A 26,868-nucleotide genomic window follows, 5' to 3' on the forward strand; every position below is an offset into this window, starting at 1 on the left:
CGCACGTGTGTGTTTCCTGAAAGCGGTGGAATGGTCATGCTGCGGTAGTACAGCCAGGGTAGTTTGTGCCAGCCTGCCTAGGTCATCTCTGCATAATGGATGATTTCACACGTGGCATGCTTGAGGTCAGCATCTGTTGTTACCATGTCCATTCCGCGTGATTTACCATAGGATGGTGTTCCATGAGGAGAGCGCTAATTAGAAATGCAGCTCATCTGGCAAGAACGTGCATCTCTTTAGAAGAGGTGGGGGATTTGTGCAGTGGCGATCGGAGGCTGAGACTGGCTGAAAATCATATAGGTGTGGATGGGTCATTGGGTGCTTCCCCTCTGGAATGAAGTCAGAAATCACATTAAAATAACAAGAAAATAACGTGGCCCATAACTTTTATACATTCATGCATAAAACCTAGAAAAGAAATTTAGGAATTGAAAATATCAAGTAATCAAGTAATTAGGAGCGGCATGCCCAGAGCTGAGTGCTGTGCCTCACCACCAGAATTAACAGAGGGTGTGGCATGGGCTTGAGTCTCAGCCCTGCCCCTGATCAGCACTGAACTCTTGCTGAGCCCCAGGTTCTGCTCAAGGAAAAAAGAAAACTGAACGAGACTTTAAGTATACCTTTTGTCTTTACAATGATGCTGCTCAAAGATGGAGAAGTTGGTAATATAGTTTGGAATACCCAGGATTTTCCAAGTCCAAAATCAAGATTATAAGGGCAATAGAGCAAGGGCTGAAGTTTTTGAATTGTATTAAGTTTCTCAGACATATTAAATGGCAGTAAAGAACGGGAAATGTGCAGTAGCCTCTAAAATAGCATTACTCTTTGTGTTTACCAATGCTGCTGAATCTTTAAAAGAGAGTACAATAGAAAACAACAGAAATAAAATTTTGGAAACACAGAGAGTCTTAGATAACATTTATTCTAGTCCTTGCATTTGAAAATTGAAAAACTCAGCTCTACACGGTGGATGACTGACAAGCCAAGTTCTAACCGTGTAAAGTCTTTTTTGAATCACATTATGCCATAGACAACACAGTTACCAAACTCGTTTTTATTGTCTTGCGGCTCTTTACTCCCCCTGTCTTCACCCCCGTTGTCCGCTAAAAAAATAGTATATTTTGCCAACTTCAGTGTATAAACTTGCAGGGGTAGAGATGAAGCGGTCAAATGTCTATTAAATTAATTTAATTATTCATACAGATTTTATCACGTCATATAAAATAATACAGCAATTTAGAGTATTACTTTTTGCTGTTCTTACATTTCACAAAACTGTTTTAGTCCTATTTCAAATGCCTCACTGTCACTGTCATTGTCTTTGCTGGAGCTGATTTCCGTGTCATTTAACACTGTTTCCTGAGCACACCCTCTTTATTGCCATCTAAGTTGTTGGAGATGCAGCAGATTTTGAATCCAAGTTATCACAAGAAGTTTTGTTCCAAAACATGGTGTCTTTTCACATAAAACTAGGACAGTTACATTTTTAATTAGTGAGGTGTATATTTATGATCTTTACAGTGTGGAGACTGACTGCATTGATTTTTCAGGTGTTTCTGAAAAGGCTGTTTACAAGATCCAGCACTTCCAATTTTGACATCATTCCCTCAGGAATAATTACTGTGGCTGATTAAATTTCTCTATGCCCCCCCCCCTTGTTTTTTTTAACAGATTCTGTCTGATGGCCTCTTTATAATCCGAAAGTAGGACTGGTTGAGGTCATTTAAGGTTTATGTATCTTCCACAGATCGTACTTGTTTTTTTTAAAATAAAGCACCCTGTAATATTTGAGGCCTTGTAAGAAATCAATATTGGGGGATTTCCCTTTCCTGTGAGATCATTTTGAAGAAAAAGCTCTACTTCTATTCAAGTATATACTGCAAATGAAAGAGTTAGTGATGGTATATCACTGTATATAATTAAATCATTAATAAACGCAATGAAGACTTGGGATGCTATAGGAATTTAGGGCCAAAAAAATGTGACCTGGCATTATATGATAATGTATTGTGGAGGAGGAGGAGTCTGAACAATTTGGAATTTGGATGGTGATGGATTCCAGGAAGAAGAATGATATGGACAAAAGAATAAAATGTACAAGTGAGAGTTGCATGACTTACATGAAAGACACTTGGGAAATGAATCTAAAAGAGCAAGTTTATTTTTTTTTTTGCCATGGCAATAAAAGTGCCAAATCCTAACCACAAGACCACCAGGGAACTCCTGTAAAAGAGCAAGTTTTTATGTTGATAGGTGATAGGAACTAAAGATGGGGAGGCAGGACAGGACCAGATGATGAAATGTCTTCCACATGGCTCAGGGAGGTTAGGCCTGGTGATAAGAGCTATCGGAAATCACTGTAGGTTTATCAGCCAACAGCAGCAGAGCGTGGAGAAATCAGTGTTAGGCAGATTGGGGTTGTGGGGCGTGGAAGGAATTTGCAGGTGGAGCTTCTGTTGGAGAGCTTGGTGGAGCTTGTTGGAGAGCTGTTTCCATTATTTAGATGTGGTGTCACAAGAGACTGGTCTAGGGGATGGCAGGGGAAAAGCAAGGAAGAGGTGGAAACACGCCATTTTGATGGAAGAACATGCAGTATCTGCTAACAGACAAGGGAGGGATGAAAATACAAAGATGATTCTGGGGTTCCTAACGTGAAAGAGTAGAAGAATGACAGTACGAGTAACAGAAATGGGAAAACATCTCAAAAGGTGGAACTGAAAAATGAGGTGGTTGTTTTAGAGGGATTTAGGGTCAAGAGGCACTTTAAAAATATGGAAGATATTACAGCATATTTGAATGACGACAAGAATGATCTAGTAAAAAGGGAGAAACTGATAATGTAAGAAAGGTGATGACTGCAGGAGCAAAGTCTTTGAGGAGGGAGAGGAGCAAAATTGTTCCTCTTTCTCAGAGATGTGTAAAACAAGGCCATCAGCTGACATTGAGGCGTAAGAAGGGGTGTGAAAAATTGGGGAGGGAGAGGAAATGGAAAATAGACATCTCAGAGAGAGGACGAGTGAATTAAGTAGGGAAATGTATTAGGGTCACCTGCTAGTGCTGATAGCTTACTTGAGGTTATAAATTTGAAGGGAGACCAGCCAGCACAGTTGTGCGCTTTTCCCCAGCTCTGGTGCATGCAGTGGAGGTGGAGAGGTGGCTTTAACCAGGGTTAGGATTTTTCCTGATGAGTCTGATACAAAGAGAAGGGCACTGAGATTGAGAGTTATGCAAGAGAGTGCTTATGCTGACTGGCCATGCCATTGCTGCTGGGAAGGATACAGCAGCAGTCAGTAGGGAAGGAACAGAGGCAGAAGTTCTGTAGATAAATGCAACACCTACATGTAGTTGGTACATCATGTGATTGCATGTGCTTTATGCAAACAAGATGTTATTTTTTTAAGGGGAAGAGGAAGAATGATCTGAAATTAGTGATGAGAACAAAGAGGACCCCTACCCCACCCCCAGGATTTATGGCATGTGGGCGGTGAATCCGTCCCCACTTGAGAGGACTTCAGGGAACAGAGAGCAGTCAGGGAGGAGGACCCAGGTTTCCATTAGAGCACAAAGGTGAAGGCAACCATCTGGAGGGGAGAATGACAGCAAAGGGGATTTTGGTGATGACAATCCACGAGTTCTAGAAGGCACAGTAGAAGGATTCGGATGGGAGGGTTGTGCAGAGCATGGGTGATTTTGCAGAGCCAAGGAAGATTGAGTCCAGAGATGATGGATGTACCTGGTAAGTTTAGACTTAGTTCTTGAGGTTTGTTATGAGAAGGTGAATAGTTAGTTCTAGTTAAAAGCCTTCCTTTGAGGACTGCTCTCTGGGGCATTTTGTAATGTGAAGGTATGTATGCAGTTGGGGGTGGGGCAGAAGGACTAGTGTTCTTGCCAGAGCATAATGGGAAAATGTGGGTCCCCATTACTACGTTTTGTGAGCAAATTCTGAACATGAATTTTAAGCATAATTACAACAACATTTTTAGAATGTGTGGAAGTCATTGCAAAGCATTTCAATACCATATTTATAAATTTATGGAGAACAGTGGCAGTTTCAGGGTATTTAAAAAAAGTTCTTGTGTATTATACTTTTTTAAAAGGGAGGGTATTGGTCCTGGATTTTAATGAACACATCATCATAAAGTCAGTTTGTCACAAATTTAGAGGAAATAGGATACTGGATAAACAGACGGCCATGCCTTTGTACGGAATAATTTGTCAGAATCATCTTTGTTTCTCTGAGGAAGAAGAGAAAGACTGATAAAGGGAATGAACTGCAAGTCATCCCACCTTGATCTTAACAAAGCTTTTAGTTTTATGCCATACTACCTATTTATCATCGGTTTGGTACATGCTGTACCGAGCTCCACAAAAGTTAAATTGATACACCATCAGTAGAGGGGACCACATTAACAAAAACAGTACCAGCCTCTGTGGCTGCCACAAGGGTTTTCTTGAGGGGCCTCTCTGGGCTTGGTAATGGTAGTTAAAGTTGATACGAAAGACTTCCATGATACAGTGAATAGGTTGGACTTTTAAGTTTGCATGTGACTACAGGTTGGGGTAAGTAGCTTTTGTTTTCTAAAAAAATTACTGTAATTCAGAGTGGTGGTAATAAAGTCGAGAAGTAATCAGAAATATGAAACCATGCCAGATTCAGAGAAGGATGTAAAACACCCTAGAAAACATTCGTCTGTCGATCCATCCATCAGATATTCATTGAGTGCCAAACATGTACTAGTCACAGTTCCAGTTGCTGAGGATACAGCTTTCGTGGAGCTCACATTCAGAAGGGGAGGGGTGACAATAAACACAAAAGTGAGCAGGAAAGTATCACGGAGTATGATAAGAGCTATGAAGAGTAATCGTCAGGATGATATGATAGAGAATTACTGGGTTGACTGGGGAAGCTGTTTTAGATAAGGATGTCAGGGGAGTTTTCCATGAAGGAAGAGCATTTGACCTGAAATCTGACTGTAAGCAGGAGTTGAACTTGTGCTGATCTGAGGGGAGAGAAGTCCACGCAGAGGACACTGCAAGTGCGAAAGCTCTGAGTTGAGAGAGAGCTTGGTGTGTTGAAAGAATGTCGAGAAAAAGCAAGAAGGTCAGTGTGGCTGGAATGTCATGGGGGGTGAGGGGTGGGTAAGGGCCAGGTCACACAACGCCTTGTATTAGATAATGACGAGGTGTGTGGATTTTGTGATGAGTACATAGGAAAGCTGTTAAAGGATTGTGAACAAGGGTGTAATGTAATTTGGTATGTGTTCTAAAAAATGAGCATGGTAGAGAAGAGACTTGGGAGGAGGCTGGAAAGATGCAAGAATGGGAAATTGTCCACAGGTAGTGTTCAGGTAAGAGATAAGAAGGACTCAGACCTGAGAGCTGGAGATGGGAGAGATGGGTGGGTTTGAGATGATTTGGAACTAGACTTGTTGATGACTTGTTGACTTGATGACTTGTTGTAGACTTGTAGACATGTGGGGGTGAGAGAAAGAGGAATCCAGGAGAACTCTTAGATTTGGGGTTTAAGCAAACTGTAGTGTTCTTTACTAGGAGCAAGAGCAGATTTAAGGAGGACTCAAGAGCTTTGTTTTGGATAAATTAAATTTGACACCGAAGTAGAGCTGTTTGTCATTTAAGTAATTTTTGATGTAATTAACTCATTAAGTAGCATTCATATATATAGCTTCATGATAAGTATACTGAGGGCTACAAAGACAGACATACATCCTTGAGGAAAAGTCAGCCCTTTCCACAAGGAGGTCTGACCTTGTTGGGAGATTCTAGAGAAAAATAAAATCAACCCAAATTCACACTGATCTATCACTAGGCAGAGTCTAGCCAAAGGGATATCTGTGTGGGATCCATAAAATATGTTCTTAAATATACTTGTTTGACATCACACATCACGTGGATTACTGGAATAGTTTGGGTGCTGTGGAACTCATTCCTGTTTGGAGCTATGCAGTGAACATTTTGCAAAAGGAAGAAGACACTTGGGACTTAAGAAAGTCCTCCTTTGTTTTAGCTGAAAGCACTTAGAGGTAATGTTTAAAGTTTTCTAATTTCAGGCTGTATTTAATTATTTTTTCTCTATAAGATATTTTAGAGAAAAGATAGTCAAAAATTGTCATGAGGTATTTTATATCATTGTCTTATGTTGAGTGGACAAATAAGAAATAAGAACTGCTATACATTCATAAGAGGGGTAAAGGAAGGCTTTGTGGAGGAATTGGGAACCGAGTCCAACTCGGAGAAATGCATTGAGTGGTTCAACAGAAGGGAAAGGAGAATTGAAGAGCAGCATTGGAGATAGACAAGAGAGGATGGACAGAGGGAGCCAGATGGAAGGGATAAAGGTGGCAAGTCAGTGGGCTTTAGTGGCTGATTGACTTTGGAGGGTGAGGAAGAGGAAGACTCCCAGATTTGGGGGTGAGGGGTGATTGTCAAGATAGATGCTTGAGGGGCTTCCCTGGTGGCGCAGTGGTTGGGAATCCACCTGCTAATGCAGGGGACACGGGTTCGAGCCCTGGTCCGGGAAGATCCCACATAAATAAATAACTAAAAAAAAAAATAAAAAAAAAAAAATCAAGCTTTAAAAAAAAAAAAAAAGATAGATGCTTGGCAGGGGCATGATAGCCAGGCTATGTATAGTGGTGTCATATACTAGGATGTGGAATACAAGGAAAGCAGCCTTATGGGAGGCAGGATGAGCTGGATATTGAGTCTGTTTTGTTATGTTTGAAGTATCTGTGGCGAATCATGGGAAAAATGGGAGTTATGGGTCTGGAACTCAGAGATCTGGGCTGGAGATAAGGATTCATGAGTCATCCTCCCAGGGAGAGTATGGTGCTGTCAGTGACCTTGGAGTTTATAAGTGATGGGAGGAGTATGAGCACTTTTAGGAAGATTAATGTGACAGTAACGTGCTTAATGGAGGAAAAAGCGCCTAAAGTAAGTGTTAACACACCAAAATCAAGACGAAATGACCTGTGCAGCGACAGTGGTGCAGGAAGAGTCGAGGGCTCTGTTAGTATAGTGGAAGGAAGCCTCAGAACTGTTAACGTCAGCAGACTGAAAGTTAGCCTAAAACACACAGCTGTTGGCACCCAACATAGTGGGATGCATAAAACAATATATCATTTTAATTAACTGATCGGTTACTTCATTGATTTGTGCCCCCTTATTCAAGAAAGCCTTTACAAGTGTTTGAGTCTAGGAGGTCAGACCCACCTGAGATTAGAGCCATTCAGAGTAGGAGCGCTAAGATGATGAAATAATGGGATAGGAAGGTGAAGAGATAGCGTTGTAGTCGTAGACTCTTTCAGTCCAGAAGGATCCTTTCCTCAGCATTCTGTACAAGTGCCTTCTGAGGCTGCTCCTTTCATTTTAGAGCTGCTTTAATTCTTTATTCATTCATTTGTTCACTCAAAAAGTATGTATCGAGCACATGCTATGAGTCACTGAACCTCAGATGCCACCAGTTTGACTTTGTTTTGCCTTTAACTGAAAGACCATTTTCTAAATTGCCTGAAAGGTCAGGTGCATAAATTGACTCACATTTTAGATCCACTGTGGAAATTGGCTTTTGATTTTTTTTTTAAAGGAATTCCTTTATTTTTATTATTTATATGTTTATTTTTGGCTGTGTTGGGTCTTCGTTTCTGTGCAAGGGCTTTGTCTAGTTGTGGCAAGCGGGGGCCACTCTTCATCGTGGTGCGCGGGCCTCACTATCGCGGCCTTTCTTGTTGCGGAGCACAGGCTCCAGACGCGCAGGCTCAGTAATTGTGGCTCACGGGCCCAGTTGCTCCGCGGCATGTGGGATCTTCCCAGACCAGGGCTCGAACTCGTGTCCCCTGCATTGGCAGGCAGATTCTCAACCACTGCGCCACCTGGGAAGCCCTTGATTTTTTTTTTAAAGATATTTTATAAATGCCTTAAATGATATTTATAAGCATTTGTCCTATCTCGGAAACTTACATTGCATGATATGTGTGCTTAAGCAGAAATTAAGGATTAGAAAGAATATGTTTATATGGGCTTTCATATCTGTATTTTTTCTGCTGCTTAAAGCAAAGGGAAGTTTGATTTTTACATTGTAAGATGTACCCTCTGAAGCTAAACTAATTATGACACAGACAAATGGCTTCTGTTTAGTAGACTTTTCTTTCAGTTTTTAAAAATCCAAATAGCAGTTGCTTCAGAGCCTTAAGTTTTATTAATTATTCTGTGCCCTAAATTTACTATTTCAGTCCTGCCTAAGGAAATGTTAACTATTACGTGAGCTTCTTACTCCATTTTTAGTTTTCTACATTGCACTTATTTTTTTCACACAAGTAAAGTGTAAGTGCTAAATGTTATTCTTGGTTGTTATCTTTCTCTTGGTCTGTAGCCTGCAGTACAACCTGTGCTGTGTGGCCTAATCAGATATTCTGGCTCTTAATGCCATCTGTAATGTTTGTCAGTAGACACACATTTAATTAGTATGTAGAAAGAATTACGATTCTCTCTGCTTTTATTCACAGAACTTTTTTACTTAAAAGTTTTTTGGTTTTTTCTGGGGGTGGGATGCTCACAAAAAAGTACCCCAAGAAAATATGATCAAAGAGAGCTGGGCATATTACTTAGTATCCAGTCCATCTTTGAGGTAGTGCAGCAGAATTCCCTCTTGACCCTCTCGCCACTGGAACAGTGCTGGATGGAGGCACTTTCATCTGTAGCAAGAAATCTGCTGCCATCCCATAATACAAGTACAGAGATGACGGGTACACCCAACTCTGTCCCATCCCGAATTCCCACATGGGGCTTGAGGTCCACGGTGAGCCCTGGGTATCACGCACAGGAAATCGCATAGGTTTCTTAAAGTTGAGAGAGCTTGACCGTCATACAGAGATTTTGATTTACCGGGACTGGACCAGGATGGGCGAGTCTGCATTTCCAGCCAACCCTCAGGAGGAGCTGTTACGGCTGGTTTTTCACCACACTTTGAGTAGCAAAGTCATAGAGGGTTTATGTGAATCTGCCTCCCTGGATTTGCTGTACTGCTGTGAGAGAACATCTTGTCTTTAAGTAATCATTGGACTTACTTTCTAATACATTTTTGTTTTTAAAAACGGAGCCTATGTATAAATTGCTTTACTTCAAATATTAATACATAGTAATGGTTTTATTATATGACTTTAAAAACTTTTTTCCAAGTAAATATTAAAAAGAAATTAAAACCCCACTGAGGCATTTCATACTGCATGTGTGAGATCACATGGTGAGGAACAAACAAATTCCCAAACTTTGGATGCTGGGGAAATTGTTTTGTTTTTAGTAGAGATGATTCTCTATATAACTTTACCTTTTTGACCTTTGCTAAACTTTAGAAATATGTCTAAGACCTTATATCTATGAATTTTTTTTAGTTATATTTATCTGCATGGTATTAAATATCACTATCCCCAAATCTTTCATAATATAGTATTGACTATAGTAAAAATGATCCAGTGTAATCATTCATTCACAGGCTTAGACATACTGAGAGTCAAATTAAATGTTCTCTCAAAATATAACTGCTGTGTACTGTAAGATTATGATACAGCAGCATTAAATTTATACAGTCCTTACAAATTATCAGTACTGTAATTATTCCATTGGAGGGCGGATAGAAACGGAGATAGGTGTTGTACATTTTACAAGGTTTATGAAGTTCAGGGAACTTTGGGAAGCACTTGGCCCTTCAAAACTGCTGTTACATAATCCTTGATAATAAAATATATGTACTGAACTACCAAAAAAAAAAAAGAGAGAGAGAATCTCTCAAACTCTGATTCTTACTTATTTTGAAGCCAGGCATTCTGTGTTGCAGGGACTGTGCCTTCTCTGCTTCCAGACATTCATATGCACCGATTCACAATTCTTAAGTTAGTCATTTACTTCATTAAAATTACTCATCACAGATTCTATTTTTCTTAGGCTAGGTACATCTGGAATCAATGTTATGCTTGTGAATATATTGCTTTAGATTATCTAATTTAAAAATATATTTTTGAGGAATTAAGTTAACATTGCTTACCAAGTTTAGAAACACTAACCCTTCCCTTAACCAACTAAAAAACACATTTAACCTTACCTTCACCTCCTTACCATCAAGGTTCCCCTGATTTTGATTTTTGCTTTAGCTGGCCAAGTGCCATTAAGGTACTTGTTTAATTAAGGCAGTAAGGCTTTTATGCAACTTTACATCTGTATTGCTGTTACCCTCTATAAAAAGTCATAAGTTGATAATGTGATTATCTTTCCTTGTTTGGTTCATATATGTAAAATGATTTTGAAATCTAAATACACGTGTTTCACTTTAAATTCCAGCAGCATCCCGGGGAAAGTGTAGACAAAGTTATTTATTTTCATAAGTATTTTATTTATGTTGACAACCAAGTCAGTATTTTAGAGTTTTATGTTTTGGGTACAAATTGTTATTTTGATGTCTTGATAACTGGTACAGAGGAAAAAAAAAAAAACCAAAACATCTACCAAGAGGCGGAAACCAGTTTCAAGTATCTGGGAAATCAAAACAGGAAACTCGGGGAACTTACATAAGCCCAGTTGGAGAGGAGCAGTTGACTGAATAATTATATAATTATACCTGCATTTTAACTGTTGGAAGTCATGCAGTGACCTTCTGGTAGTTGTGATTTCTTGTGCCTAGCAGGAAAAAAAGTCATGATTAAATTTGTTATATCCTTGTGCTGAGATAGGAGTGTGTGTGTGTGTGTTTTAGAGGGGCATTTCATTCAATCATTTTGGGGTTACAATAAATGGTGTAAAATTTTTTTTCAATCTGACCCTTAGAGGATGCTTGCTGTACAGTTACAGGTAAATTGGCAGTACTACTTTGTTCTGTTTATTGATGTCCTTCCCCTTTGTTTGCTTTAGCTCTTTATCTGTACTTTCATCAGCCCATCTCTTCTGTCCCAAGCTGTGTGTAGCTCAACCATCTGTCTGTCCTCTTCCTATACCTTCTCCCAGGTTAGTGACAGGAGTACCAGAAATTGTAGGTGAACAGTTTTTGCTACAAGTGTATGCTTGTTTCAAGATTAAATACCATATGCTTAGTAATACTGTTTTAAAAAACACACTCACTGTTAAAAGGCCAAAAAACAACCTGACACCTTTAGCCAGAGAAATGGTATTCTTTGGGGACCATGCTGAAAACTGTATTTCCACCTACCAGGGATGCTTAAGAAACATTCATCTAAAGCTGGCCTTTAGCAGGTTAACGTTTTAGCTTCTGGGTAGCGCTGAGTAGTCCCTTGCGAATTTGTGGTTTCTGACTTGGCTGTAGGTGACCTCTCAGTTATTCCCAGGGCTTGGCGTGTGCTCTATCACACAGAGCTGCTGAGTTGCTGCTTTGCCCAGCTGTGTCTGTCTAAATGCTGGCCCCCACAAAGGCTTTTCCTGACATGAGCAAAGGGTCTGGAATCCCAGCCCAGGAGGCCTTCTGAGCTGCTGCAAAGGGAGCCGAGTGGGGACCACTTCCCAGAGCACGGCCTCTCTGAGAGGAGTTACAGCTGCCCCTTCTGTGTCCTCCGGCCTCAGGCCAGCTGTCTCCATCAGAGTCGCAGAGGGTGTGGACCATCAGGAGTTGTCATTCCCAAACTCAAGCCATTAAAACCTCATTAATTAGTGTAATCAGTCTTCCCATACCATAACCTGGGGTTTTGGATAACTCAGGCAAGCTTGGTGGATTGTATTTGTTCTGCTTATGCAAAAAAAAAAAAAAAAAAAAAAAGTCTGTTCAGAGGGAAGTTCAAGAAAGAGTTTGGGAGCATGATCGCTTTAGCAGGAATTTGCATTGCATCAAAAAGTGGTCATTTCAGATGTTCTGATAATTTTATCAATATAGGTAAGGATTCTCTGGTAGGTAGTGTGTTTTTTCCATTTCCCAGCCTTGCCAGTATTTACCTAGTACCTTGATTAAGAGATCCTCCAGGAAAAAGCAACAACAATAAAAAAAACATTTTTGAATAAAGAGGGTTTTAATTTTTAAAAAAACATGAAAATCTTTATTAATGGAAGGAGACAGCCATGAATGCATATAATCACGCATAAAGATATACCTCTAGGCAAGGCTACAATTTCCTCCACTTCTTCCTGTAGGCTAACAGAGCTAATTTAGGAGAAAATGGTGAAGACTGCCAAATTTGTCTTTTCTCCCCTAAGCCCACCCCATTCTGTTCTTTCAGGTTTTTCCCACCTCAAAAGCCCAGCATCCTTTCTCTCTTTACCACCAGCACCAGTAATCTAGGAAAATGTTTAAATACTTACCTCTTATTGATCGATTACACTCTAGAATGTTGCTTCATCCAGCATTCGCATTATAATCCTTGCTAATTGTGAAATTCCTATCGAAGGAATTCAGCCCAGAAGGAGGCGAACTCTTTAGCATGGAGCAAGAATCCCTAAAGTTAATCCTGCCCCTTCCTGACTGTGTCCTGCACACCTGGGGAGCATGGACCTGGGTCCAGCCCAGCTGTACCAGGGCATTCAAGGAGACATGGAAAGGATGTCGCCTCTAGTGGGAGAGATGAGATGGGCACACAGGCAGTTGTAATAAGGGCAGATTGGCCATTCCTGGTCTGAATCGTGTTGTACATGGTTGGCATTCTAGAAGATACTGATAAAAAATAAATCAAAGCTTAATCAGTTTACAAGCTATTTTGTGATTTATAGAACTACTATATTTACTTCCAGAGCTGGTGCTATATCTTCTTTGTGAAATGTTTACTTTCTCAGGAAAGTTATTTAAGAGCACTAAAATTCAATATTTGGGGTTTTTTAAAATTAGAAATGCTCTAATAAAAGGAAAATTTGACTCATTCCTTAGTTCATATTGACCACTAAGATATTGTTCTGAGCATTTGAATAATTTATTTTGAAACTTATGAGACCATTCTTCTAATGGTGCATAGTCTCTAAGATAAGGATAGTGGATTCACATTGGTTGTTGAAACATCTAAAGCTGGGGATACACCTTTTATAGGGTGCCTTCCTGCTTTTGATTTTCGGTCTCTGTTTCTAAGTGTTCTTTGCATCAGGAGGAAGTAACGTATAAGTAGTGCCTGTAAAGTTGGAAGAGGGAAGGAATTAACATGTAATGAATTAATATTTGTGTGAGTTTTTCAGAGACTGGAATGTTCCTTTAAATTGTGGATGTGTTTTTCATTTCTGGCTGATAACTTCCTGGTTTTCCTACACTTCATTATTCTTTTCTCTGCTGCTGGGATTCTTTTTTTTTTTTAATTTCCCGAAAAGCAAGTAAAGTGCTTTCTCCTTATCAGTAGCCTTTCTTTTCCTGTTGCAATAACAAAAGAACAATACAGGAATTTAATAATGTTAAAAAATTGATACCCCTTTTTCTGAATATATCCGTGTATTTGTCTATAGATAAAATCCAGGTTTTATAGACATAGAGAAAAGCTGCGTGTCGGTAAAATGAGCTCATATTTTATCGTGTCCTTCTTTTTTTTTTTTCCTTTTACCCAGTTTGGAAAATGAAATAAGGGATTTTTTTTCCTCATCAAAATCTGTTCCCATGGTCTGTTGTTAAGAGTCACAAAGTCCTGAAAGTTAGAAAGATAGGTAAGACCAGTTGTTGTTCCCTTAACAGAAGGGCGTTTCAAAGGTGTCTGGAAAACATTCTGATCTTGTTTATGTATTTAATTATATAAAAGACTGTTATTTACTCTCTTTGCTGTTTTGGCAAAAATAAAGTCCAGTCTGCTTCACAGAGCTTTTATAAATATCAGGGGTGTGTTTTTGCAACAGTGGACATGAAAGGAAGCTTGTTTCAGTGTTTTGATGCAGTTTGAGTTCATGGCAGAGGTGCATTTAAAGTGGCTTCCTCAAGTATCCTTGAAACCACATTGAGCAAGGGCACTGGTGACCTGTCCCATGGTGGTCCTGCTATGGCCTCAGAGGACCTGGCTGGCTTACTTCTAAAGCATGCAACAAAATCTAACAATCTCAATTGTTTCTGACCCAGATCTGGGCAATTAGTGAGGTTTTTAAACTTTCTAAATACCTTACCTATAATATATAAAGTGATATTTATCTCTATGGCAGTAAAAGGAAAATATAATATGATCCTATTTATATGTTCCCGGTGCCTTTTGGTGTTCGGGTTGCTAATCACAGTGGAACCTTCTGAGTGTTTTCTAATTGAGAGCCAACTTATTTTTTTTCCATCAGGAATTTTTCAGACAAATTAGGCTGTGGTGTCACATCTCAGTGTGACATGGAACTCCCCAAAATTTTATGTGTTCTTTCATGCCTCCTGGCCTGACTTTGTGTCTACCTAAATTCAGGCTGTATTATAGTGTTTTCCTTGAGGGTCTTTTAGATATATCAATAACTAAGCTGACATCTTTAATTCAGAGAGTATATCCCATATGGATCTATAATAGTGTGTTTATGTGCATAGGAAACATGTTTTTTCTATAAAAAAAATTATACATGTCACATGTGCATTTGTGTATTTTCTGTGCCAGAAAGTGCGATCTATACACATATGTCCCATGTGCGTATATGAACCTATAGCTAGATGTATGTAAGCACATGGTCACACATGGTGGCATAATAGTTAATACATGGAAATAAATGCAACCATAGGATTATTTTTTATCTTACCTGATATGTATATGTCTGTATTTACTTATATGTTATTAAATATGACAGTGCTGATAATGGTGTTACCTTCTCTCATTAAGAGTTTTCTGAAAATTTTGCTCATCTATTAGTCGTAGAATCTAAGCCCCAGCTCTACATTCCAACAGTTTTTCTTAAGAATTGGTGTAATATTATGCACTTTGTGAATAGCTTATAGAGGACAAGGCAAGAGTCTTCAAATAAATATTATTCAAACTCCTTCCACTTTCATTTCCCTTATCACCATAACAACCACACCCAACTTTGCTATTAAACCGTGTTGTCTATCTGCTTCCCACAGGCTAGTGAAGCTGACCCTTTGAACAGCAAAGGAAATATGAGAGATAACGTTGAAAATTGTCTTCCTTCTGTTGACATTTCGAGAGCAACAAGTCAGAAAGCTTGTCTCCCTCTGGGTAGACAAGAGGCTACGGGTCATGATTAGATGGTATGTCCATTAGTAACCATGATGACTCCCAACAGAATTATTTAAAACATTCCAGTGAATAACTCAGAATTCTGGTAAACAAAAGGGGAGTGGTTGTTAACTGACAAACTGTTTCAATTTTCTATATATGGGAAGGAGACTACTAGGGAAGAAGGTAAAGATCAACAGAAAATAGAAGTCTCCACATTTCTGAGGTTAGGTGATTCTGGATCACCCCAAGTGAAATAGTGTTTCTCAGGAGCCTCCACATATGGCCGTTCAGAGCTCTGCAGTGGGAGTTCTTTGCTGTGTTTTACTGCTCTATTGATTGATGTGAGACCTCTATACCATCTTTGCCACATCTTATAGTTGTATCACTGCTCGGTTCAGAGAGATTTTAATTAAATCACATACTGAGTTGATGCTTCATGGTTTTGAGTTACTCGTCTATTCCTCAATCATATTAACCTTTCCATCAGGATTTTTGCCAGCTCTTAAAGATTCCTTTCTTTCAGATATGTTTTGAAGCCTTTGACTGATACGAGTGATATAACCAAATGGGGTGGCCCATTTGATAAACGTTTTCTGAACATAATGAAACATGGTTGATTTTGTTGTATTTCCCATGGGCTGAGGTACTGTTTTCTATTACCAGAAAACACATTTGAAGTCTTTATCAAATCTGATGTTAAGTACTTCCTAAGAAGAGAAATAAAGTGATTCTATCTTGCATTTATTTACTGTTATCTGTAGCATCAGAAATAAATGAATGTCCCCAGAAAAAAGTGTTATGAAATTACAGCACATAGACATATTGAGGGATTGGGAGGTAGTAACTGTGAAATGGGCTTAAAAATGACTTTATTCACTTAGTGGCATTTTGGAAAAACTTAAGCAGTCAGGGAAATGAGCCAATCTGTATTAATAGAGAGCATTAGAAATTTAAGTAAATCGTGTTTGAAAGCGATACCAGGATTTCCCTTGAATGCTTCTGAATACATTCTGCTCGTTTAATGTCAGTTAAACGTGTGTCACTGGCATGTAGAAACTGAGAGGGCCACAAAAATATCCACTTCGGGCTTTAAAATATTGAAGTCCTTTAATGTTCTTTTGACCTTCAGTTAAAGGACATAGTCACACAGCAGAGGAAATGCCTCACATTCTAGCATCTGGGTTTGTTTCTTTATACTTTTTTGGCACAGTTACAACAGTAGAGCTTTTCTTTCCTTAGATTTTTTTCACAGTACAGTCAACACAGGCTTCTCACACAAGCGGGAAAGGACAGTTGTGAGGCCAAAAGCAATGTTTCTGCTCTGCCCTCCGTGGCAGGGCCTCATTGAATGGCTTGTTGTTTCACAGGGAGCCTAGAACCGGAAAACAAACAAACAGAATCCCACACAAATACAAATTTTGTATAAAGTTAGGTACCTCCACATGTGCACATAAACATATGTATACATACTCAAGACTTCATATTAGCAGTCAGTGTTCTTTTTTTCGAGCTTCTTGAGTCGTTGCCACTGTTCGAAGTATTTCATCTGTATATGGTTTGAGGATCTGCATCTGGATTTTTAGCTGCTTGAAGCTGTTTCTTTCAGCAGTTTCTCCGGTAGCTTGAGAAGAGAACCTAGTTTAATTAAAATTCTTATAAAGTGTATGTATGTTGACATGGGTGCTTTATTTCAGCTCTGTTAGTACTCTTCAGCCATGTGTATCATCACTAAGGAAAGGTCACTTAAAACTTTAGGGAATGAAGCAATGGCATCTGATTTCCCATTGATTTAAATACTCATATCAAAACAGTAAGCTGTGAACATCTTCATATTTTCATGTTTTCTCAGCTTTACATCCAATAAGCTTCTGTGTGTGTGAGCTTTCCTTGAGATCTTGAATAATACGAAGCAACATCCCCTAGGTGTTCTTTTTTTCATAGGAGTTGAGTTTGGTAACATATGTCTTTCTTTACAGTGGTCACCTTGGCCACTCACTGCTGAAGACCCTCTGGCTTTGGCATCGCCAGTGCTTGTGGGCCATTTGTGTAGTTCTGAGATGGAAAAGTTAGGAAGCAGTACTAGTATGCAGAGATGTTAACAGACTTAAAATTAAAAGTAGCCTTACTTATACTCCAATAAAGATGTTAAAAAAAAAAAGTAGCTTTAAAAGTAGTTTTCAAAGCCGTCTGACTCACAAAAGCTTGTTTTGTCTGAAGTTTATGTATTGAATATATTTATCCTATAAACTCAAGTTGAAGGGGATAGTCATCTGCCCTTAGCAGATGCCTCTGTAGTTTCCCCTGATTTATTCATTCATGCATTCATTTTACGAATATTTGTGGAGCACTCGCTCTGTGTCAGACATTGTGGTAGATACAGAGTGAACAAGACAGACAAGGTCCCAGTAACACCGAGCTTCCAGTCTTATGGGGAAAATAAATAAAAGCCATAAACAAAAGTATAATAAGTGCGGTTGGATAACAGAATGCCGAGACCAAGATAGGACAGCTTGAGAAAAGTCTCTGAAGAGATGATGTTTAAGTGGTACCGAAAGTTAAGAAGGAAGTAGCTGTGCGAGGAGCCTAGGGAAGAACATTCTAGGCAGAGTGAACCCATACCCAGCAAGCCCAGTGAAGGAACGAGCTCTGTGCTGGGGGATGAAAGGTTTAGGGGCTGAAGTGTAGCGAGTGGGGTGGGGAAAGCGGCAGGAGAGGAAGTGGAAGATTAGGGAGGGACTAAATCACAGAGACTCTAAGATAAGGAGTTTGGATTTTACTCTAAGTGTGATCAGAAGCCATTAAAGGGTTTTGAGCTTCAGGTGGAGATTGATAGGATGCCCTTTTTAAGAAGGTGAACTCTGGCTGCTCTGAGGAAAGTGTCTTGTAGCAGGAGGTAGGTGGAACCAGGGGGCTGGGGAGGGCACTGAGGGAGAGCCCAGAGGGTGCTTCGTGGCCAGGTGGGGTGTTGGCAGAGGAGGTGGAGAGAAGGGAGTGGATTCTGTGTGTCATTTAGAGGTACAGTTAAAAAGTGATTGGATTTGAGGGTCAGGTTAAGAGGTGGGCTCCAGACTGACCCCACACTGCTGGCTTCAACAGTTGGTGCCGTTTCCTGAGGTGGGGAAGACTGGGCAACAGCTAGGTGGAGTCAAAGTTACCCTTTGAAATGCAACAAATACACCAAAGTAGGGGTGATTTTGAGTCCTTCTCTTCATATAGTGATGGTGTTTGGAAATTAAGTCATTAACGTGTATCACTGTCTGCAACACAAGAGCAAAATTCTAAGACTCCATCTTGGTTGTGGTTCCTCAGCTTGGTCTTCTGCTGACTATCTAATCCTCTGGCTCTGCCATAGGCAGTGTTCCTCTCTGATCTTTGGTGAATGCTTCTATTTCTTCCCCAGGAGTGTCAGTACAACCCACACCCCAGTTTGCTTAGCTTCTCTTTAAAATTGTTCACAGATTCTTTCTGTACGTTTCTGACAACATGCATCTCCTGTCTCAGGCATGATTTATCTGACACTAGGATCCCAGAGGGAACCAAGGCCACCTAGGGAAACGCAAGTGCATGTGTGTTCCTTTTCATGCACACTCGTGAGCTCAGGAGGAGGCCCCATGCTGTTTAAACCATTCTCCCAATCCCCTAGCCGAGGACCTGTGTTTGAATGTGGTAGGACCTTGTTATACTTTCTTAGGCTGTGTACTTATACCACATTTTGCTCTCCTGCATGCCTGCCCATATCCCCTGAAGGCAGAGACAGTGCTTGGCACCTAGAGGGTAATTAATAAATGTCTGATGATTCTGAAAAAATGGATGAAAACTAAATTATAAAAGATCACTCATGACATACTTTTAAAAGTTAGACTTTATCTTATAGCCATTGTGGATCCATTGCAGGCTTATAAGGAGAGGGGTTAAGAATAGAAAGTTAATAAAGAGATAGTAGAAACAGGTTGGTTGTCAAAAAGTATCAAGTATAAAAGATATTCAGAATTTGGAAAAATTCAGGGTCATGATCATGAATAGTAATTGCCATTGACCTGATAAGGAGAGAAGGATGTAATTACTAGGGATTTCCAGGTGATAGAAAAGAGGACACCGACTCATACTGTAATACTCTATCCTTTGAAAGGAAGAGACATAATGGGTTTAGTATTTTTTGACCTGTCACTTGATTTTACTTATGCCTAATTTCATTTAAGCTTACCCTTTTGGCCCTAGTCACATTTCTTTTCGGTATTATTGCTGCCAATTTTTTCAAATACAAAGGCAAAATCATACTTGCTGTGTGTAGTTGGAAGAAACCCTGGCACAGATCCTCCAGAAACCAAAGAGAGAAATTATTAGCAATATCCAAACCAGTAGCTGACTGGCTCAGATTCTTCCTCCCATGACCATTCCTGATTAATGGGAGAATCTGTTCTGTAGCTGAAAATCCTCTTTCCTGAGCCCAGTCTGTCCTGGCTTCAGAGCGTGGCCAGCTGCACAGCGAAAGTCATTGCCAGGGCTCTGTTTCTGATTCCACCTTCAGCATGTCAGACATTGGTGGGTGGGTTAGGGAGCAGAGAGGTAGGAAGAGAATCCAAATCAATTTAGACATTTCAGCTGATAACAAAGACACAACAGCCTCTAATCAGAATCCCTTCACTCACATTGGACACTGTGTCCCCTGCAGAAGCATGTCATTCTCCTCAATGTAGATGTTGTAATTCTTCCTTTATTCTTTTGTTCTTGACTCCTATCCAGGCCACTTAGCTCCTGTGTCTACAGTGATTAATTTGCTCTGTAACTTTTCCTGACAGCCTTTTCCTCACCCCTCTTCTTTCTTCCCTTATCATCTCTTCCTCCATACTTCTAATTTGTTTCTCTTCTATCTACCTCTATCATTGCATTTCCGCTATTACACTGAAATAGCCTTGTATGTTGGCCTATTTCCAGCAATATTAACGCACCTCATTTTTTTTTTTTTGCTAACCTAAAATATTTACCCATTTAACAAAGTTAATGCAGTTTATGGAAGAATTGGTAGCCTGAAATAATAAAATTCTATTATAGCAGATCATATATTTAATTCACCTTTCTCTCTTGTTTTCCTTATTCTGGATTCCATCTATTTTATTTCAGGGGTCTGTTATTTAGGTGGTTGGAGTTTGGGATCCTTCCAGGGTCTTCAAAGGTAAACAGTCTCCACTGCATCTATGATATCTTAAAAACAGTAATAGGAAGACCCAGAATAAATTTGTCACAAATTCTTACCAAAGAAGATTTTACTGCAGTGAACATTCACATACACAACAGTAAATAACATGTAGCCCTAGCTCAGATACTTCCAGTTTTCTTGGGGAGGCAGGCATGAAAACAATTCACTAGAATAGAAAGTGGAATGAAGTAAGTATTTTCATAGATTGGAGGTACAGGAAAAAGTCTACTAGGGTGCTGAGTGATATTCTGACTGGGAAAGTCAGGGATAAGATTCCTTCCCAGAGAAGGTAGCATTTTATTTGAACCTTGAAGAATGGACGGGATTCAATAGATGGAGAAGGACAAAGGGCCCTCCAGACCCAGGAGGTGGGGTGGGAATGGAGAAGCACCCACGTGTGCAGGGGCAATGCGGATCTTCCCGTGGGGCTCGCAGTGGCCGGCACATTGCTGTGAGTGAGTACCAAACAGTGACGAAAGGAACAGGAGTAGGTTAGAATTGTCGCCAGAAGGTAATATAAGATCTAAAAGAAGAGTGGTTTCTACTTTCTGAATTTTAGAAATTTAAGCATGCTTATAAACAGAAGGGAGGGAGAAATTCAAGGCACAAAACAAGAGTGCAAGGCCCCAGATGGCACAACAGACTTTAAGTACTGATGTTTAGACTTTACACGCATTGGCTCCTGTTCTGCCGTGTCCAGGCCCCCTTTACTGTGCGAAGGTGGTAAAGCCGCTAAACCAAGGAATCAGCCCCCAAAATGAGGTAAAGTTACCTTCTCTCGATAGGAAGTCGCGTCCACAACTCTCTGCAACTAGGTTGAGAGGATTCAGAGAACTGCGGTAGATTGCCTTGATTGAAAGTTTTGTTTCTCTTGGGTCTCAGTCCTCAAGTCGTCATGGATTTGTGACCTTGGGTAAGTCATTTATCCTCTCAGAGCCTTCCTTGCCTTTATCTGTTAGGTGATCCTGGACTTGTGTCCTAGACCATTACTGTTTAAAGTCGGATACAGATCCAGGCTCTCCTTTCTATCTCTTCTCCTCCTCACTTCCCTTCCTCTCTCCTGTTGTAATTATTAAGCTGATTTATCCTGACATTATCCCTGTGATAAATATAAGTGGATGTTGCTAATTCAACACTAACATGTTTAAGGAAATTTTCTGACGATTCAATAAAGTGGTTGATAGGCTTCATGTCTAAGAAGGTATCCTAAAGTTTAAAATTAGACTTCTGGTCATACATACAGCTCTTTGTTATTAGGAGACATGGTAATTTTGTTGAGAGAGGCCCTGTTGACTCTTTGCAACATTGAAACGTACATATACTTTAGTCAGTTTCATTAATAGCTTTGTCCTTTTGATTTACATCTAGTACCTCTTTGGAAAGTTGAGATTGATGTCAGGATGAGCACGTGATTCAGTAAAAACTGCAGCTCCTTGAAGTACTTAGGTTAACGTTATAGTCCCCTATTTGCATTATTAACAAGAGTGCATTTTATTGCCACTTAAGATAGATTCCCTGGCATCCCAGAAAAGGTAGTTTTGGTATTGGCAACTTGTTAAAGCTGCACGCAGAGCATTGACATTCCATGTTCTCTGTAATGTGCCAAGTTCTTGGTATACTTATTTATCATGTTGAAGAGACTGTGAATGCACTGATTTTAAGACAGAGGTCTCATGCCATGGGAGCGGCTAGCTCTTTTAGTATTACTTTTCTTATTCCCGAAGCTTAAGTTAGAATCTGAGCATAAGGTTTCATTTTATTTTCTCTGGAGCCAATTATTATTTAAAGATGAGAAATGCATGAGTAAATAAATCAAAGAAGGACTTCTAGAAATACTCTGACACGGGTGCTCTGTGCAGCACATCTGAAATACCTCGGATGTGGTCATATACAGTGGTCATACCTGGTGGTGAGATTAAGAAATGATGACAGCTCATAAATAAATTCATACCAAACTGATAGCATTAAGGCCCAATGAGGTGATTGTTTTCTTTGTTCTACTGACCCTGCAACTTAAAAATCCTGTTCCATTCTCTGCTCATTTTCAATGTTCATCTCTTACTTCTGACTCTTATTTCCTCTTAGTCTTATTGTCTCCTGTCTTTGTATTTGTTTGAGCTCTTAACTCACACATATTTAATTCTCTCTCCAACTTCCTGCCCTCTTTCTCCTTATATCTCGTTTTTCAGACCTTCCATGTTTAAAATGTTCTCTTGCCAGCAAACTATATTAGCTTAATTCATTTGTTTAAAAATAAGTCTCTTGGGAATTCCCTGGCGGTCCAGTGGTTAGGACTCCGTGTTTTCACTGCTGAGGGCCCGGATTCCATCCCTGGTCAGGGAACTAAGATCCCACAAGCCACGCGGCACATCCAAAAAAAAGAAAAAAAAAAAAAAAAGTCTCTTATTTCTGAGAATGGGACTGTGGTGTAATAATAACTGACATTTCTAGCATGCTTACCATGTACCGGCTGTCACCAGGCACTTTATATGGCTTATTTTATTTAATAAACACAAGAACCCCATGAAGTAAGTTTTAAAGAGGTGAAATAACGTGCCCAAGGTTGCACAGCCAGGTAGAGGTAGAGCTAAGATTGGAACCCAGTGGGATCATTCTGGAGCCCATGTTCTTAATTAGTTGTTACTTTTTCTCAACTATTCAGTCCATCAAGATTTAAAGGTTACCAGTGATGTCACTGCACCACACTAGACACATAAATGCTAGAACTGTAGCAAAGGCCCCCCTTCCTCTTGCAGGACTGGGTCCCAGGTGTCGTTTGAGAGGCAGGTGTGGGTACTTCCATTACACTTTTCCTGCCAGTGCCTGACTCTTTTTGAAAGTCAGGGAAGTCTTCATGTCTAAGGAGCTGAAGTTTGAAGGATAAGAAAGAGTTTGCCAGCTAGGAAGGAGGAGAAGGCATAAAGACGTGAGAAACGAGAGAATATGGGACAGTTGAGGAAGCAGCGTCTCTCACTGTAACTGGAACATGCATGGGTCCTACAAGAGTGGAGAAAGGGGGCAGATGGTGGCAATGAGTCATGGGATTGGTCAGGCCCAGATGCCAGGGGCTCCGAGTGCTGTGGTATAGTTTGGACTCTATTCTTCAGTCCCTAGGGGGCTGGTGTGCCCATACCATGTTCCCCTTCTCAGATCCCTCCTGCCTGTGCTACCTCATTCCATAGAAGCCGCTGGAAAGCCTGGGAGCTCTGTGGTGTTTAACATCAGTAGCTGAGAGCACTGAGTGAAGAAGCTAAAGGAAATTTTATTGCCGTAGCATTGTAAAAACTAGTGTTTCATACAACCTTTTGATCCTTGGTCCTATGCAACTATGAATTAAATTAAATCCAAAGCTATAAACAGCTTAATTTCAGTGCTTATATTCTTAACTGGTAAGATTAATACAGAGATATTTTCCAAAGAAGTTTTTATGTAAGCTTAAATGTATGGTTTTTATGCAACAGTGGTTTGTTTTTCCTAATTAAATTAAAATTTGGGGGAAGAAATTACACATTTACATGATGCTATATGAAGAAGCATTTGGACTTTGTTGAAGAGTTGTAATCAATGCTGTTTAAAATGCTTATTTACTTCTGTTAAATACTGTTTAAAATTAACCTTCATAAAGCAAACAACATATTTCTTGATGGCATTTTTTTTTCCAAAAAACATTTTTATTAGTCATTTTTCTGGTCTTAACAAGATGACTAGATATGAACCCAGTTGCTGTTTTTTCATTTTAAACCCATTTTTCTTTTCTATTTTCAGTCAGAAAACTAAAGAGAAGATAATAACGTTTCAATCAGGTTGCAAAAGTATTGTCTTACCTTACTCAGGGAAAGGGAATTACCTACTGGCCAAAAGAGTAGAATACAATGTAATAGTAAGATATACCTCATATTAAGATTCTTAGGTGGGGACTATTTGAACCGAATTCCAAACATATTTTAAAATCTAGAAGATGTTCACAGTCATTACCTTAGAAGCCCATGTGCTTGTTTTAGTGAGGCTGTCCTTGAACAAGGATGAATGTTTTCCTCTCTCCCTTTTCTCCTTTCCTTCCTTCCTTCTTTTGTTTTTAGTTGCCTTCAGCATTTGTAGCACTTTTCTTTTGAATGCCTTTGGTAATGAAAAATTTTCATTCTTTATAACGTGGACTTGATTTGGGGAAATAGCCAAAAGGCATATGGAGTCATAGCTGATTAATAAAATAGGTGAGCACTTCGGGGAATTCTATTTTTGTTAAAATATAAGGTAGAACTATGAGGCACCAAGGCTGATTTTGTTGTAAATCTCATCAACTGCCTTTAAAGAAAATGTCACAAGGAACATTACAGAAAGGTGTTGAGAAATGGCAGAATTGGAATAACTATATAACTTCATAAAGGTGACTTCGTAGAATAACATGATCTGAATGTGTTAAGTTCTATTATTTTGTTTCTTGGGGGCTTTGTTCCCTTTTTTGCTGTCATATCTTATACATTAAGTGTAATTAATATCTTTTAATTCAAAAAGAACATTAGTTAGTATATTACTGTATGTGTGGGAATATACTTGCACCAGTTAATAGAGGTTCCAGCAAACAGAGCAAATAGAATGCAGTAAGGCAAACCCTTTTTCTTTCCCCTGTGTAATTGAACGGTTGCGTCATTTGAAGTTCTGAATATCCAAAACATTGTTTCTGAGAAGCTTTGCTCTCAGTAACTGCCAGGATTTATTCTATACAAGTTATTTCACTACTTATCCCTCCTTCAATTCACCCTTAATTTAAGTAGTAACTTCCCCATCTGGAAAGGAGTAAGTTCTGCTCCTGAGGCTGTTACTATTATACTAAAGGTATGGTTTGTCAGGGACTCTGATGTGATACCTATGGTTAAAAAATTTTAAATACTGTGGTATATGTCAGCTGCTTTCTTGACTTAAATTATCTGCTGCCCCTCCCTGCCTCCTCCCCCCAGAGGTAATGATGCCAGTTTTATTTTTGTAATGTTCTCATTGCAACTCCCTAAATGCTCCATTTAATCCCTTGGAAATGGTTGTTCTCACCAGGATCTATCTGTCCTGTTATTGCTGAGTCAGTGATGGGTCTGGGGCTAAAGTTTGTTCTCTTGATTCTTGTCCATTGTCTCTCCTTGTCATATTTTCTCAGCTGCCTTAAATATGTCAGACCCAAGGACTAGTTACAGAAATACCACAATGCATTATCCAGTCTAAAGCCTTTTTTCTTTCAAATGGGCTTTCAAGAATATAAATAGTATATATAACAGAAACAATATTAGAGTGCTGGGTGAGAAAGGAATTACTTCCATGCTAGAATATTTTACAACTCTCACCATGGAATCTCTGAATTGTCTACATCAGAGATTCTTGAGTACTTCAGAATTCAGTTCAATGCTCTTTAGCCTTTTAAAAATTACAAATAAATTTAGGTCGTTTATTTTCAGAACTGATTTTGAGAATTTCATTGTATTTCCTAAGGCAACTAGTGTCATACTGGGGGGCCCCTAAGCCACAGTCAGCCAGGACTCACTGAATTGCATATCCACTTGAGGCTTTTGATAGAACATGTTTTTTTTTTTTGTTTTTTTTTTTAGAACATGTTTTTAATGCTTTAAAATAATTACCAGCCTAGATCTGGAGACCTTTGAAAAGTCCATAAAGTTAATTACAACTTGAGACACAGCCTCTGCTCAATTGCTTAAGCACTGTATCAATTTTACAGTGTTCCTTTGTTAACAAAATCAATGGGGCTGAAATACAGTATTCTAGGAATATGCAGTTCATTGTATGCAGACATTTTGAAAGGAAGATAATAGTAATAATTACACAGTTATTAAAGAGTCCAGGCCTTTGCTATTGTATAGCTAAGATCAGAGGCTTGTGCTTTGCGTTGGTGCTACTGACTGTTGTGCTAAATTATTTGAGTCCTTTGCCCTTGTATCATTTGATGCTTTGACTTTCCTTTGTTGGTTTGGTTCCATGACTTCTAAAAAGATACCAGAACCTTTTGTAACTATTTTAAGATCAGCAGCTAATGATAATCAGAGCTAACAAGAGGGTGCTTACTTATGTGCCAGGTATTAGTGTAAGCTCTTGACATGTGTTACTTAAACCTCTCAACAAACCATTGAGGTAGAAACTTATTATCCTTATTTTACAGATGAGGAAACTAAGGCTAAGAGAGGTTACCCAGGGTCATACACTAGTAGTAAGTAGTAGAACTCAATAGGTAGGTAGGTGGGCAAGTAGATAGACGGGAAGAAGTAGAGACACTAGGAGTAGTAGAGGATATTAGTGAGACATATAAGAGTTAATTGTTTGACTGCTGTGGTCTAGGCATTATTTTGGGCAGTAGGAAAACAAAGAAGTACAAGACTCAAGTCCAGCCCTCATTGAAATCACAGTTGATCATAGAATGCCAAGGTGTATATATGGGTAATTAATGATACAATGCGAACATTTTGTAAAACTGATATACATACCAAGTCTGTAAAAATAGAGGAAGGAATCAGACTTGTGGGGGAAACAGAGGTGAAGGGATATTTCACAGAGGAGATGGTTTCTCTG

General features: G+C 39.4%; 1 protein-coding gene across 2 annotated transcripts in view; it reads left to right on the forward strand.

The window, feature by feature from the left end:
- The window catches only part of CRIM1 (cysteine rich transmembrane BMP regulator 1), a 205,056-nt gene that overhangs the window by 48,906 nt on the left and 129,282 nt on the right, over positions 1-26,868 (forward strand). The window lies entirely within an intron of this gene.

Source organism: Eschrichtius robustus, chromosome 15 (assembly GCF_028021215.1).
Source record: "Eschrichtius robustus isolate mEscRob2 chromosome 15, mEscRob2.pri, whole genome shotgun sequence".
NCBI classification, from domain to species: Eukaryota; Metazoa; Chordata; class Mammalia; order Artiodactyla; family Eschrichtiidae; genus Eschrichtius; species Eschrichtius robustus.